General features: G+C 39.4%; 2 long non-coding RNA genes across 22 annotated transcripts in view; one reads left to right on the top strand and one right to left on the bottom strand.

The window, feature by feature from the left end:
* LOC102076187 (uncharacterized) overlaps window positions 1-15,106 on the top strand; it is a 56,959-nt gene extending 41,853 nt beyond the window's left edge. For 3 of the 18 annotated variants that reach the window (XR_003216652.1, XR_003216654.1, XR_003216653.1), the window contains 3 exons: window positions 3,948-3,986; window positions 9,642-9,724; window positions 13,849-15,106. This is a non-coding gene — a long non-coding RNA (uncharacterized LOC102076187). Of the gene's footprint in view, window positions 1-3,947; window positions 3,987-8,634; window positions 9,187-9,641; window positions 9,725-9,841; window positions 9,954-11,518; window positions 11,619-13,784 lie in introns of those variants that run through there. The other 15 variants (XR_003216660.1, XR_003216658.1, XR_003216659.1 and 12 more) reach the window with 15 other exon arrangements.
* LOC106096480 (uncharacterized) lies at window positions 7,186-9,064 on the bottom strand. Of its 4 annotated transcripts, none has more exons than XR_003216673.1 (3): window positions 8,710-9,064; window positions 8,438-8,629; window positions 7,186-8,236 (listed from the first exon to the last, which is right to left on the bottom strand). It is a non-coding gene; the product is annotated as an uncharacterized LOC106096480 (long non-coding RNA). The 4 variants fall into 4 exon arrangements; XR_003216672.1 differs by having other exon boundaries at window positions 8,438-8,595; window positions 8,710-9,034; XR_002058827.2 differs by having other exon boundaries at window positions 7,186-7,809; window positions 7,929-8,236; window positions 8,438-9,002.

Genomic DNA, 15,106 nt, shown 5'->3' with positions numbered 1-15,106 from the left:
TCCCACTTCCTGTACAGCGCTGAATCAGCCTTGAAGAATGTACAACGACTGACTCACACTTCCTCCTGGATATGACAGAGCTTCCTCTCCTCGGCCAACTGATTTAGCCTTTCTGTCGTCCCTCCCTCCACCCGTCTTCCTTTCACTCCCCCACAACCCCCGCCATCCCATACCACCAACCTCCTTCCTCTAACACTTGAAGGTTTGAGAAGTGACCCAGAGTGGAATAAGTGACTCCGGGCTTGCATGTATGCTCAAAGGCAGGCAGTGCACCGACTGACTGAAGCAGGGCACTGAGGAGGAATAAGTCACTCGTCTCAGTCATCAAGCATCTGAGTCATTTGAATTTAATTTGGCCCTTCTATATTTAGATGCTTCAGTCTGGCCTTATGATCATTCAGAAGCAGAACAGATGGGCCTCTGTTGCATCGTCCAGGCTAACAACAGGTCCACCATTAGGGTCTCCTGGGCAAGTCAACTGCAGTTCAACTCTTATTAAAACAATTAACTGCTGGAGTGTGGAGGATTATTATCAACAGGATAAGGGGAATTCAATTATTTGTTTCACATCACTGTCTCAACTGAACAGTTTAGGTTTTATTTTCTAAGATTGTAAGACTGTCATTGCCTAGAATTTTATTTTGTTATTCACACCATTTAAATATAACACGCATTAACATGCCCTTCTAGAACCACTGTTATGTGATTCTGAATGATCCACTAGACCAGTAGTTTTGACTTTTTTGTGGCAAATCACATCAAAGGAAAGAACATTTCATGCCATACCTGGGTTTTTATCTGCACAGAGTAGCTTCATTGTCAGTGTTTTTTCAAGGGGTCACCAAGCCCAAGCATGACAACTGGAATATGTTTTTAAGCTAGCATCACCACTCATCTAGCATGAAACGTGGCACTTTGGCCAACATGGTCTTGCTGGCTCTGGTTTAGATCCAGTGCTCTTTCGAAATAGGCAAAGTTTCTTTAAGAAAAGACATTTGGTTTTCTAGTTCCTCCTTAGCTTGTGGCACCATGTTAGTCAGCTTCTCCCGACAGATTACGCCCCCAGATTGAGGACTGTTGATGTGTATGATGAAGGCAAAGCCAAAAGACAAGTACCTTTCGCAACACATTTGCTCTTTTCGTTTGGTCGCTAGTGATGGATAGTTGTGGTCGAAAAGTGGTCCATTTCCCCCCTTTTTAGCCTCCTTACAGTTATAAATGATAGTTTTTTTTATTACCACCAGCAAGTGCATTCATAGACTGGGCTTACCTTTGACTACATTTTTTAAAGAATTTATTTATTTACTTATTTTAGAAGAAAGGAGTTCATACAAAGTATTGATATAGTTGGTTGAAAGTTCATACAGAACACTTTTGAATTTTTAGGGACACTTTTACTTGTCTCAAAGGACACCATTGAGCCTCAGCACACTGTTTGAAAACCACACCCAGCAAACATGGTTGAAACATTAGACTACTATCGCCACAATCAAACCCAGATGTGCTACAATAGCAAAAAAGTGCACCACACATGGCACATGCATACATACATAGATATAGGAACAGTTTTCATAGATGGTAGTGTTCCTGTCAGAGTCCTTACATATTACTGCAATTGGGAAAACAAATTCCGAGATAAAAGTCATTTATTCAATTCTCACTCTGAAGAAAGCTTTTCATTCATTTCGTAGTCTTCTTTTCCACAAATGTTTTGCTTATGCCATTTATTTCTAATTGAAAAAAAATAATAATATTTCTTGTACACAAACTTCCCCTTGCTAGAAAGTCAAGAATGAATATCAAAGATGATGACCAGCTATGTTCAAGAGGAACATCCAGGCTATTCAACATCATGTGACAGGACTAGACACTGAAAACAGATGGGTGGACATTTCTTTGGTGTTGATGCTTTTTAAGAGTAAATACTTATTCAGCTAATAATGTTAAAACTAATCACAGGGAGGTCTATAGAATAACCAGAGTAAGCAGGATATTGTTTTGGAGAAGATCCAATCTTTTCAATCAAATTATTCAGTCTTTTCAATACAACAAGCAAAATCCCATCGAGAAAGCAGCACAACTGACAAAGGTGGATTTATCAAAACCTCTTCAAGTAAAACCAAAAAAATTCTCCTTAGGATGATACCACTTTGCATGAAATGACCATTAAGTTAAAAGAGGCTTTATGAAAAGGGGTGTGACAAGTGCTCTCATTTACCATCATTAGAATTTAAAGTGTATATCCTTGACTTCAGACTTTAGGATACTAGAAATAAATCATCCCTTCAGTTTCATTTTAGCACATTAAGGTCAGAGCCAGCAATTTCTGTCAGAACATTAGCAATATTTTTGCGAAAGCACCACCCAGCAGTGCCACTCACAAGGTAACACGATAGCTGGCATCCAAAGTTTTTTAAAATTCTCATTGAGAAAATTAGCATTTGGCAAACAGAATAGTTTAATTTTAAACTTCATGCTCATTTTGCAGCTAGCACTAAAAAAATCACCTTATTAGAGCTTCAGTAATTCTTTTTTAAATAGTTGATTTAAAAAAAGTTCCATGAGTTTATTATTTATTTTTAAATATACCTATTTATTCCTTGTTTTAATTTTCTAATTGAACATTCATTTATAGCTCAAGAAAGTAAAGCCAAAAGTAAAGTAAAGTCAAACCCAAGTAAGTCTACATACAGAAATAGAAAAAAGCATGATTTGCAGTATTTGCAAAGGAAATGATGTGTATTCATGTAAAGTGTGTTGATTTCTATTTCCTGTCTCAAGTTTACTTTACTTGACTCACTATAAATACTAGCTAAAAAGAGTCCGGATCACAGCTGGTGCGGCATCCAGGAATCATTTTAACATTAACATGCTCGGCCAATACGTCACTGTTCTATGATTTGTTTGACGTTCAAAGAAAAACCCTAAAGCAATTTGCATTGTGTGCCTGTAGTTTGATATTTAGCTGCCACAAACTGATTCTTGGGCAGGACCACTTGGCGTTACATTTTAATGTGCTGGCTACCCTTTCACAAGTCCTCCTACAGTCTAAAATAGACACCATGACACCGTGTTGACGTGGCACTTGCAATGCACTGCTCATTGTGGCAAGCAGAGGGGAGCTTGTTGTTGGTGGGTAAAGTTTGCCTTCTATCATGTGGTCAACACTGTGAAACATCCCATTCTTTATCTCAGGACATCAAACGCTCATTTGGCCAAAAATGCTAACATCTTCCAGTTGTACACAAGGCATCCGAAGGTGTTGGTTGTGGCACTTGTCAGACAGGTTTTACTCAAAACTTGTCATATATGGATGCTTGTTCCGGACTTCCTCGCATCAAATTTAAATGTAGTTGCTATTTTCAAGCAGGACAATTAGCTGACAGTATTCAGTAATCACATAGCCAGTGTGTCAAGGCAGCGCAGGTATAAAATACTTTGCGTGTAACTCTGCTACCTTGGCTTCTCCCAAAATTACCCATAATATCCTGAGAGGAGATGAGATTTTTCTAAATCTAACCAAGTAGTTTTGTTGCATAATTCTAGCTAAACAGCAACTGGAAATGAACACACACACAAAAAAATTCTAAAATTAACACGATTTCATGGGAGGTGAACTGCAAATGTTTTATGCAATCACTACCTCTGTGTTCCTCCTAATACAGATTTTTGGTTTTATAGTTAATTCTTTCATATTGTAATTATTTTAAATTTAATTACTTTAAAGGTTAATCGTGGGTATGAAAAGGTGATGGGAAGTAATAGGATCCTAACCAAGCATGAAATGTTCCACTTTACGTTTCTGTCCTTAAAGTATGGCTGCAACCAACTATTAACATTTGTAGCTTAGTACAAGTACTAGAAACAGAGAGAAAACAGTTGATAAGTTTACTTTACTTATGTCAATTAGTACATAATTAAAGTTCCTTCCATTTTCTTCAATTCAGGGTCTTTGGGGTGCTGGAGCCTACGCTGGCAGTCACTAGGTAAGTTGGTTCCATAGACAAAAGCTATGCTAACTACATGTTTCTATAGACTACATCTAAATCTCAGCAAGAAAGCAAATAAATGTATTCCCTTGAGGAAATTTTTATTACAAACAACTAACTTGTAGATTTTCAGCATGAAATGATGGATTTATCTGGTTTTAGGCTTAGTATCGAATGGGACTCACTCAAATATTAGCCAGCTAATAAGCCAAGCTAAGTAGTGGGATCAGTTTGCTGCATCCTAAGAGAAGGCAGTGATTCCATGATCCCAGCTTACTGTAATGTGTCACAACCATGTCAGAGCATTGGTCCAAATATACGGTGGAAAGAATTATGGACACAATATTATTGGTCTATTGATATAAATGGTTCCCAGCACAGTGGCGCAGTGGTTAGCACTGCCTCAAAGTGAGAAAATCCTGGGTGCTAATCCACCAGCTGGCTAGTGTCTTTATGTATGGAGTTTGCATGTCTGTCCAGGTACTCTGGCTTCCAATGATCCAAAGACATGAATGTTAGTTTGCTAAATTGGCCATAGGTGTAAATGTGAGTGTGAATATTTGCCTGCCCCTCTATATTAGCCAAGCAATAGATCAGTCTCCCTGCCTTTCGTCCTATGATACTCCAGCTGGAGAGTCACAGTTTAAGAACTAGAATAGAATAGCCTTTATTGTCATTGTACAGGGTACAACGAAATTGGAGTGCCACTCCCTTGGTGCAAAATGCAATAATAAATATAAATGTAAAATATAAAAGGTACAATAAAACAAACGTAAGTACTCAAACAAAAGTAAGTATGATATTTAGAGGATAGCAGCATTAATATAATGACAGTATGACAGTATGAATAGCAGCATAATATAATGACAGTGACAGTATGGTATGGCTAAGCAGGTTCAATTGTTTTTGTGCTTATTTACAACGGTGATAGCTCTGGGAAAGAAGCTATCCCTGAATCTGTTTGTCCTGGTTTTATGTGACCTGTATCGTCGGCCTGACGGTAATAGTTCAAACAGTTGATTGCTGGGGTGAGAATGGTCCTTGATGATATTGCCAGCTCTGCTGAGGTACCGAGAGTTTGCAATGACCTCCAGGCTGGGCAGAGAGCAGCCAGTGATCTTCTGGGCTGTGTTGATGACCCTCTGCAGTACTTTCCTGTCTGCAGCTGAGCACCCTGCATACCATGTTGTTATGCCGTACGTTAGGATGCTCTCTATGGTGGCTCTGTAGAATGTCACCAGCAGCCTCTCCTCCAGGTTGTTCCTCCTGAGCACTCTCAGAAAGTGGAGACGCTGCTGGGCCTTTTTTACCACCGCAGTGGTATTTGCAGTCCAGGAGAGATCATCAGAGATCTGCTGTAACTACTAACTACTAACTACTGCTGTAATACAGTGAAAAAGACTCTTAAAGTTCTCTTAAAGTAACAATAAGTCCTTTACTCACTGCATATGCAAAGAGCATGTACAGTCAGACCCTCCCAGCTCTCTTTGTGACCTTTTACCTCCTTTTTACCTCCTTTCTCTGAAAGTAGGCCATTCTCGGACTACTCAAGTGTGAAAAAGTGTCTTTTTTTCTGACACAGTGGAAAGTTTACCTTGTGACCAAGGTGTGCTGCTGTGCTGATTATGCAAACATCCCACAGCCAGTAGGAGCCTGTACTCACACCCATATGCATGCATGGATGCATTCACCTGACTCACACGTGACGTCATGTACGACAGGTGCCTCTGTAGATACAGCAGGACCTGAGGCAGCGAAGGTCCGTGTGTGTATGCATGCACTCTTTGAGTTGTTTGTGGTGTTTACACATAACAGTGCAATCGTTCGAGTGCGTGTCATGCGTCAGGGCAACTGGGAAAGTGAGGATTAATAGGAGCTGGTGATGTCACACAGTCATAACCAAGGAAAATGTTGTGCAATACCTGCGTCATTCTGCACCAGGACAACAGCAGGTCATAGCTGGGAGCCGGCTGGTCAACTTCTAAACAACATCTGTCATGTGGAGCCTGCAGGCGGCACAGAGGCATCGCTGTAGTGCTTCTGGTTAGTCAAGGGCCAGTGACTTATACTGCATTAGTAGGTGGAAAGCACCGTACTATCTGGCAAAGCCAGATAATCTGATGACTTTTGGAGGCACTTCAGATGACCAAACATTGTGGTCTGTTTTTACAGGAAGTAACTCAATCCCAACTTCAGCTGTTTCTCCTGTTTCTGGTTGTTACACACAAGCATGTGGACTATTTCACATACACACGTATTTGTCATACTTAAAAAAAACACAATGACTTCTCTCTATATTAAAAAAAACCCGTTCTGTTCGAAGCAATGCCAGAATTTTGACAAGACAGAAGAACTGGATTAGGTTATGTCAACAGAGCAGATAAAGAGGAGTCTCTTATTCCCATCCGTTGGAACTGTGGAGTTTCCCTTGCTGCCCAGGTAGCGGAGCACCTGTCTACGAGAGCGTTGCTTTATGACTTAAACAAACAGAACACTGATGCTTTTCTTCCTGCCGTTAACAAAATATTTTTTTATACATTTTATTATTGCATCTGCTTTACAATCAAGTCATCATTACTCATCGCCGTTATCACTCATATTCAGGCTGCTGATCTTTCCCTCAGTTTATTTTGTTTAATGTTCCAGATATTCTTGGCAACAAAATGCGATAAAAAATGACTAAAAGCCACCGCTGTGGGAGGATTTAACCACTGTTTCAAATTAGCAACGTGAACCATTAAATAGCTGTTCAAGTGACCTCTCTGCTGATTGATGATTGTCAGAAGAGTCACGGTGACTCAAGCATAACAGCGGAAGGAATTTCAAGATTTCTGGAAAACTGGCCAGGTGCCAGTTGGGTTGCCATCTGCATTTTGCAGAGATTTTAAAGTGAAATTTTGTCACAGCAGACACAGCTTGTTAGCTGGAGGTGCAATCACCTTGTAAACAGGGAAGCCACAAGCAAGAGTTGTTCTCATGTGGACACTGGAGACAAGCTGACAGTATTTGTGGACACTGCCACCATGTGGCTCCTTCCATTTTACTTAGGTTCATCACAGCAAAGGATCAAACTCAAATATCGGCAACATATAGTGCAAATAATAAGTAAATAGTATCAATGTTAGCAGGTGAAAAAAATACAGGTTTCAGTTCAGATAAGTAGCATTGAGTGCTGGTATTCAATTCAAACACTAACTGTGCACACACAGATTTTTTATTATAGATCCAGTTATATTCGCCACAGCTGAGATTAAATGGACAGTGCATATCCTTGTAATTCCTTTTGACATAGTTGAAATATCAGTTCATTTACATTTATTTACGGACGGGCAGTATTGACACTGAGTCAAACTGCTGTGAAAACAAATCAGGTTTTTCATGTCATGCATCAAACCCACGACAATTTACTGGCATTAATATTAAGGCTAATTGATTAATTACTATTCAAGAATGCCAGTTTTAGTTATGTAATTGCTCTCCATTTCAATCCTAAAATCAACCTATTAATGAATTAATATTGAGATTAGCCTGTGCAGCTAACACAGTTTAATGAGAAAAATCACCTCCAACCAGCAGTGTTACTGAACGAGCAGATAAATATTTTCCCCCTGCACATTTTAAAAGTATGAATCAGTCCCGAGGTCAACACCCACTGATTCATGTTATAATGGTTAATAATTTACAACAGGAAAAAGCATTCCACAAAAATGTGCCGTGTACTTTTGCAGTAGCTTGATGAGTGACAGCAGTAATATATTGTCTGCCACATTGCAGGATGACAAATCTAAGAACCATCTTTGCAGTTCCTGGTGATGAGCCTCTGGAAGTGAAAACACAGGACTGCTTTCATAACAAATATATCAAGATGGTCAAACTGTGCTTATACCTCTGCACAGCGTAAAAGTGTTGGAAGTTAATAAAAAGTACAACTGCAAATACCTTTTAAAAAAAGTGTGATACATTCTGCAGAATACAGTGTGGCAGGAAAGAGTACTGAAAACCAGAAATGATTTTGGATTTTGCACCAGCAGTCATCTTATCCATCCATCCATCAATCGGTCCTTGAGCAATCTCAGAAATCCATAAATATACATGTAGCTCACAAATTTTGAAGTGTTTGTGTATCTCAGTGAAGGTTTTAGCTAACAAATGGCTAAGACATAGCTAGAGGCATCCAACATTATCAAAGCGAAATCCAGGAGGTTAGAGGTGGTGACTCTGAACTCAAACCAAGAACCAAAGAAGACCTGTAAAAAAAAAAAAAAGAAACACAGTGGACTCTTGTTAAGGGAACCAAGGTGAAACTAAAGACCAAAATGGCCTAAAATATATGTAAACCCTGCAGTTTTTTAAATAAGACTGTCATCTTATCATGGTGCTCAATGTAACATTTCCTGACCATTTCAAATTGTATGGGTTATGATTCCTCACATTCCAGTGTCCCCTACCTTCTTTCTTCTTCTTGTCTTTCTCTCCCACTTGTTCTCCCACCGGGTATGAGTATATAGGAGGGCGTACCAGCCTGTCAGGACCCTCTGAAGGTCCTCAAAACAGACCTGGCTGGATTCTGGCAGACACACCTGCTTCTCATCCACTCATCAACCTCCTGCACATCAAAGGACCAACTCATCGCCCGCTTGCTGCCAGATTGTTATAGCTATCAAAGTGGTGACTAGTTCAGGCTGAGTTTTGTTTCTGTGAAGTTTTTCCAGTTACTTACCTTCCTCACTCTCTGCAAGGAACCCTGCTGCTCACTTGCTCTCTACCACTTTCCAACTTAAGGAATAAGGAGCAAGCCAAAACCCAGAATCCTTACTGGCTATTGCCAGCGCCCAGTCCCAGTGAAAGCCACAGGGTGATTGGAACAGTTATTTTAAGTACAGATTTTTAAACTGTTAGGTTGTGTTGTAAAGGGTTTTTCTAAAACCTATTGATTTTAAGATCCTATTGATTGAAAATCTGCAGAATAACACAATTTTTTAAAAACAAAGAAGGTGGATCTGTTGTATTCCAGCATCTGCAAAGTGGATGTTCATACCATTTGGCTAAACATGGTCAAATTTCTGTTATAGGTAATGATTTCTTTGACACACTGCCATCCTATCTTCTTCTGTCAGACCATCTGTTATGCATGTCGTCTATCACTACATCAGTGAATTCTCCTTGTCTTCCTGTATTGCGCGCGTCGGTGGCTCAGGTGGGTGGTCTACTTATTAGAAGGTCCATCCTCCAGTCTGCATGTCAGAGTGTCCTTGGGCAAAATCCTGAAGCACAAGTTGCCCCTAATGCATCCATTGGAGTGTGAGCATGTGCATAGTAGTTAGAAAGTGTTTAAAAGCAAGAAATATAGCTGTATGTGTATGGGTGAATGTGACTTGCAGTGAAAAGCACTTTGAGTGCTCAGTTAAAGTACAAGAGTACACCAGTCCATTTACAACTGCTCTTGCCTGGCAGCTCTAGGCTCCTTGTTCTGCACATGTCCAAACCACCTCAGACTTAGCTGTCTTTGTCTATAAAGTTGGCCTAAGTAAAAGAAGAAAAAAAAACCTTTGTAGGATTACAGATTACTAGATGACAATTATTCTTCTAAACCAACAGAAACATTGCTCTGTTGGCTAAAATAGCTGGATTCTATTTGTGCTTGTTACACAGAACATCCTCCGGCTATGCAGAAGTTTTTCTTTCACCACCTGGACCTACAGTGCTGTTCTCGCATCAAAACACTTTGCAAGGTGGTGAGTCATTGTAATGAGTACTTTTACTATGCATGCATATTCAATTCACTATGTATGTGTGTGTGCACAAAATCACAAGATGCTCATCAAGTTAACCCAATGCATCCTGTGACTCAGCTCCAAAATACTCCAACTCTTACCAGCGGAATCTGGGGGACTTCTACCACATGGAGACCTTGTTGTTGCTTTGGCACATGTGGGAAAATGGATACTTTCTGAAAACATAATGGTGAGCTTGCTCAACGCTGAATGGTCTGCACACTTGGCAGGCAAAGCGGCTGAGCTTCCTGCGTCCCCTCCAGTGATACAGGAGGAGTGTGATATGTGTGTACATCCAGTCCACCTGTTTACTGAGACAGGAATTGCAGGGTTTGTGGACCTTCATTTTTGGTGCCATTTTGTGTTTAATTAATACTGTGCATAATTACCCGAATTACATGTTCAGTATGCTACTCTATTAGATCCAAGAAATTAGCATGGTTATTCCAGAGACACCATATATGGGGAAATGTGGCAGTTAAAGAACTCTACTACAAAATTCTGAAAAGATGGCAGTTGTCTCCACCTCCAGAACAGCTAGAGCTAGAGGTAGTTAACAGCTAGTTCAGGTAGTAACAGGGAATGTGTTAGCAGTGTTGGGGAGTAACGGAATACATGTACCGGCATTACATATTTAAAATACAAAATATGAGTAACTGTATTCCGTTACAGTTTAAAAAGATGGTATTCAGAATACAGTCTTTTCCTGTTTCATATGTTAGGCTATGCCCTCTTCCACGCCGGTGGCAACCCAAAACACACATTAAGAGGCTCTAATGCCTGTGTGTCAATCTCGCGGCCCATGTCAACTCTAATGACGTGAAGAAATATTTTTTAAAATTATTATTCAAAAAAATTATTTAATATGAAGGCAACAGGGAGAGTGTTACAGTCATAGCCTTAAAGAATGTAGCCTCATGGGCAGTATAGTCCGTGCTGCATGGAGAATGGACTGCCATATCCGTTATGTGTCTGTGAGCGCGAGGAGGGAGAAAAGGAGAGTGGAAAAGTTGTCACCGACCAGAAACGGGAGATGGAAGCATGTAAATATAATAATAACCACTGAAGCCAAAGAGTGCCTGACGAGCCCAGTTGTAAGTAAGCTATTAAGACTCGACTGTACACTGTGTTCGTGTTTTCCTCATAAACAATAAGTTCCATTGGAACAGTCTTTCAATGCCTCTCTCTGTCACTCGCTAGCAAAGTTGACCCAGACAACAAAGTAAAGCTAGTTTTCGAGCATGACACGGAACCCGATGTATTAGCCAGAGGTCCTGTGGACCTGTTTTATATAAGCGCGGAATAGTTTTAATATGAGATCGCTGCAAAAATGGCGAGTAACCTTCAATAATAGTAATAAATCACACAGCTATAGTACATTCATGTAGCTGTAAAAAGCATGATAATATATTAAGTAATCCAAAGTATTCAGAATACGTTACTCTCATTGAGTAACGTAACGGAATACGTTACAAAATACATTTTAGGGCATGTATTCTGTAATCTGTAGTGGAATACATTTTAAAAGTAACCTTCCCAACACTGTGTATTAGCCATTGTATTAGCCAATGTTGCTGTGCTGATGCACAGTAGAGTCCAACGGTTTCAAATGTGTGGTAGCAGGCTATTCTCTCTCCTCATCCCTTATGTTTTCCTCATATTCCTTTTATTTTTTTCTTGTTGTCTCTTGCACTCTAAATTGTTCTCCTTGAGTATGACCTTTGGGCTATGTTTTTTTCTTTGTGTCCATTACAGGATTTGACTGATGACTGTATACATGAGGTTTTTATAACCCAGTGACAAAATAATGAATTTGTTCCGAAGTGGCTGTGGAGTTTGGAGACGTGCTTGCAAGGTCTTTAATTATGGTTTCTCTTGGCGCTAATCCTGACTCTTTTGATCAGCTCTTGTGGTAATGCTAGCCTTGTTGATACTTGATGCTACAAATTTTGTGCAACTGCAACTGAGTCACTGTATCATGAGCCAATTAGATCTTGATGTAGTGTAGTGTTTACATACTCGTCTGGGTATGACTTTGACTATGTGATCGGGAAGTGCAGTTGCCTGTAGCTACTTCCAATCTTGTTGCCAATCTACTTTAAGGACCTTTTTTTAGGTATATGAAAGAGCGGGAGCAAGAAAGAGAGACTGTTAGAGCAGTGGATTTACTAAGGTCAGAAGTTCAGCAAAGTCCCATTGGTGGATGGATGAAGCCTCTCTACCAAAGATCTTGAATTTCTCCAACCCTTTTCCTCTGGCAGCCAATAGAATCAAACTAGAAATCAGTCAATGACATGCTCTTTTTCACTTTCACCACATCCAGAGGATGGCAAACTTCCTATATTCGCACAGGGGCGACAATGACTAACAGCTAGCATAGTATTTTGCAGGCCATGTTTACTTTTCATCAGTCAAGGTCCACTGAATAGCACTCGTTTTACCTTCACCAAGACACACTTCCGAGCATCAACTCAAGGTAAAGGTACATTTGAAGAAAACTGCTGGAATATATGTAAAATAGAGGTTTATTTTTTATAATATACTAGATAAAAAATATTCTATAGTAGCTGTAGTACTTTAAATGTTGGACAGCTATGATTGAAAAGCAAAGTTAGTGGCTTGGGGCTTTGAAGAAGCTGCCATAATGACATCCACTGGGGGACTGGCATCAAGGTTCAATCCCCCTCAATCCTCTTAGTGCACTGCTATACATTTATATTCATTCTGATGTGACATGATCTCTGATTTCCCAAGGAGCATGAAAATTTAAAGACTGTAAGATTTTTTGTGAATGTGGGAGGGCTGTGAGATGCATTTATTCACTGAGTTTATATTGTGAGAATAAGGCTGCCAAGAGTCTCTGATGGGAAGTGGAAAATCAGCTTAACATTAGTTTGCACAGTCCATGACAAAAGAGTTGAGCTGCCTGAGGTCTTCCAACACACCCTTGACTATGCTGAGGACTTTGAACATGAAGGAGTACGTTGTGCACCATGACAGCTGTTACAGTTGAGAGCCTTTGATTTCATTCATCTTAGATTTTAGGGGTTGGGGAAAAAAATGATACACCATAGTTTCATGGCATGTTGCATGGCGATATTATATTGATATAGGAATACCAAATCTGATATTTTATTAAATAAATTAAATACTCTAGGAATACAAACAACAGGCCTCATCTTGTTCACCAATACTCTGCAATAAGTCAGCATCTTTAAATGGCAGACTGTCTTGATATTGACATGGCATCCCTGTGAAGGTGTATACTGTCGATATAAACTCCACTTATCCTGTGGAAACATGAATTGTCCTTCTAAGAAAATTCTAAAGTCATTGAAAGAGTAGTTCAAAAATGAAAATTCAGAGGGCTTTTACTTTGAAATGCACAAGAAGATGGGCTTTGATAGTGACAGGGTGCTACAAGAGTACAAGGGTCTAATCAGATGAATCTAACATTAGAGTGTGGAAACAAGACTAAATGATATTTATTATTATGTTCTTAACGTGTCTGTTAATGTGAAAGCTAAATTCACTCGACGTTGGCTATTATTTTGAAATTAGGTTTCAAATGCTTTTATTTTGAAATCAGATTTCGAGAGCTTTTTTTTTTTTTTTTTTTTTTAGGTTTACACGTCTCTTGCCGTAATAGTACGCTCCGTATAATAGAATACATAGGAGCGCAAAACAAAGTGGAGGCTGGCTTGACACAAGTTTTTCACTCCAGGGAACAGCTGCTTTTGCTGCAAGTGTTATTTTTTTCCTTCCCATTTTTTGTACTTTAATAATAAGATTTAACTCTTCCATTTTTTTGCCTTTATCACATTGACTACATAAACAGCTAACTAACAACTTCCATAGGAAATGAGTCATGAGTTATGGCTGCCGGAGGTGTAGGGACTTTTCCCACCCAAATAAAGAAAGCTTGTGAATGGATGAGTTACAGTTTGTTGGCCTGTTGCCAGTCACCCTGCGCCTCGTTTTAAGCGTTTTTCCTGCCACTATCTTGTGTTTGCATTATCAGGAGAGTTTGCGGTTCTGTTGCCTTGTGAGGTCGCTCTAAGTTTGCGGTTGTTTGTTCGTCCCAGCCCTGTACTACGGTTTCCTCGCGCCCCGGGAGACGCACGCGACCCACCGCGGCGGCTCTGACTCTCGGCTGAGTCACTGGACTGGACCGCACCACACCGACCCTCCGCCTCCGCCTGTCTCGCTCCTGTATATAAAGAAACCGAACAGAGCTGATGCCGAGCACCTCGCAGTTCTCAATACAGAGTGTACGTGTGAAACAGCTGAGACGAGGAAGAGTTCAAAAACGACAGTGAATAACCAACCAAGAGTGCGGTTACTTTCTTTACGAAACAGCTGTACAAATAGCATAACATGCTTGTATAATTATTAACTACTACAATATTATTTTAATGAAAAATACTTCTTTTATTCAAATCAATTTTGTGGATGGTATGTCCTATGTATTATAGGGTGCCTGTGAGTAAATAAAAGCAATAAAAAGCAATCAAAAATGCCCTGTCTTCCCTGTATAAGAGTTGTGGATGGTCGTCGCGGTGCTTCTATGTCTATCTTTTCAAAAGTCTTTCTGTGAATTTACTTGGAGTGAAATAACGGAAATGCTACACATTACATATTACATAGAAACATATTACCCAGCAAATTTACCTTTGTTTTTAAAGCTGAATCCTTTCCAGATTTTTATCCTGCCTTTTATTTCTATGTTATTATCCATTGATATTCACAAGTGAATTCTTTTCTTCTTCTTTGTTTTTTTTAAACACTATTGTATTAAGATTTTTTTCTATAGTGATGTAGATGATAAGACCTGTTTTTCTTTCTTACTTGCTAGATTCATGGTGTCTGTTCCATTTAGTTACCTCCTTTAGAAAAGTGAGCAATGGAGACAGAAATTACTGGGATTCCCATGATATGGGAATTCCTTTTCAAGATTATATTTGATGGCTATTAAGCTCACATGGATCCTTTTTCATGCATGGATTTATGGATATTGTCTGTGTGTTTTATGCAATATTATAAGATTGTTAACTGTGTGGAGATCACATGTTTTAACACCTCATTTCAGACTAAACTGATGATGGTGCATAACGATGCCTAATAATCAATATTAAGAACAATACTTATTATACAGACTGAACAACTGATACACTGTTACTTTGTGCTATGTTTCAGCTACATTCAGCCCTTTTCTTCATTGATAAAAGCTAATGCATTACTGCAATTTATTCTGATCACAGTTTCATACCAAAGTTTAACTGAAGCAACTGGATGCAAGCTGGAACTTTTGCTATATTTCAATAAATCATCCTTGAACAAGAA

The sequence above is a fragment of the Oreochromis niloticus genome, linkage group LG16 (genome assembly GCF_001858045.2).
Source record: "Oreochromis niloticus isolate F11D_XX linkage group LG16, O_niloticus_UMD_NMBU, whole genome shotgun sequence".
Taxonomy (NCBI): Eukaryota; Metazoa; Chordata; class Actinopteri; order Cichliformes; family Cichlidae; genus Oreochromis; species Oreochromis niloticus.
This window is presented reverse-complemented; position numbering and strand designations above follow the sequence as displayed.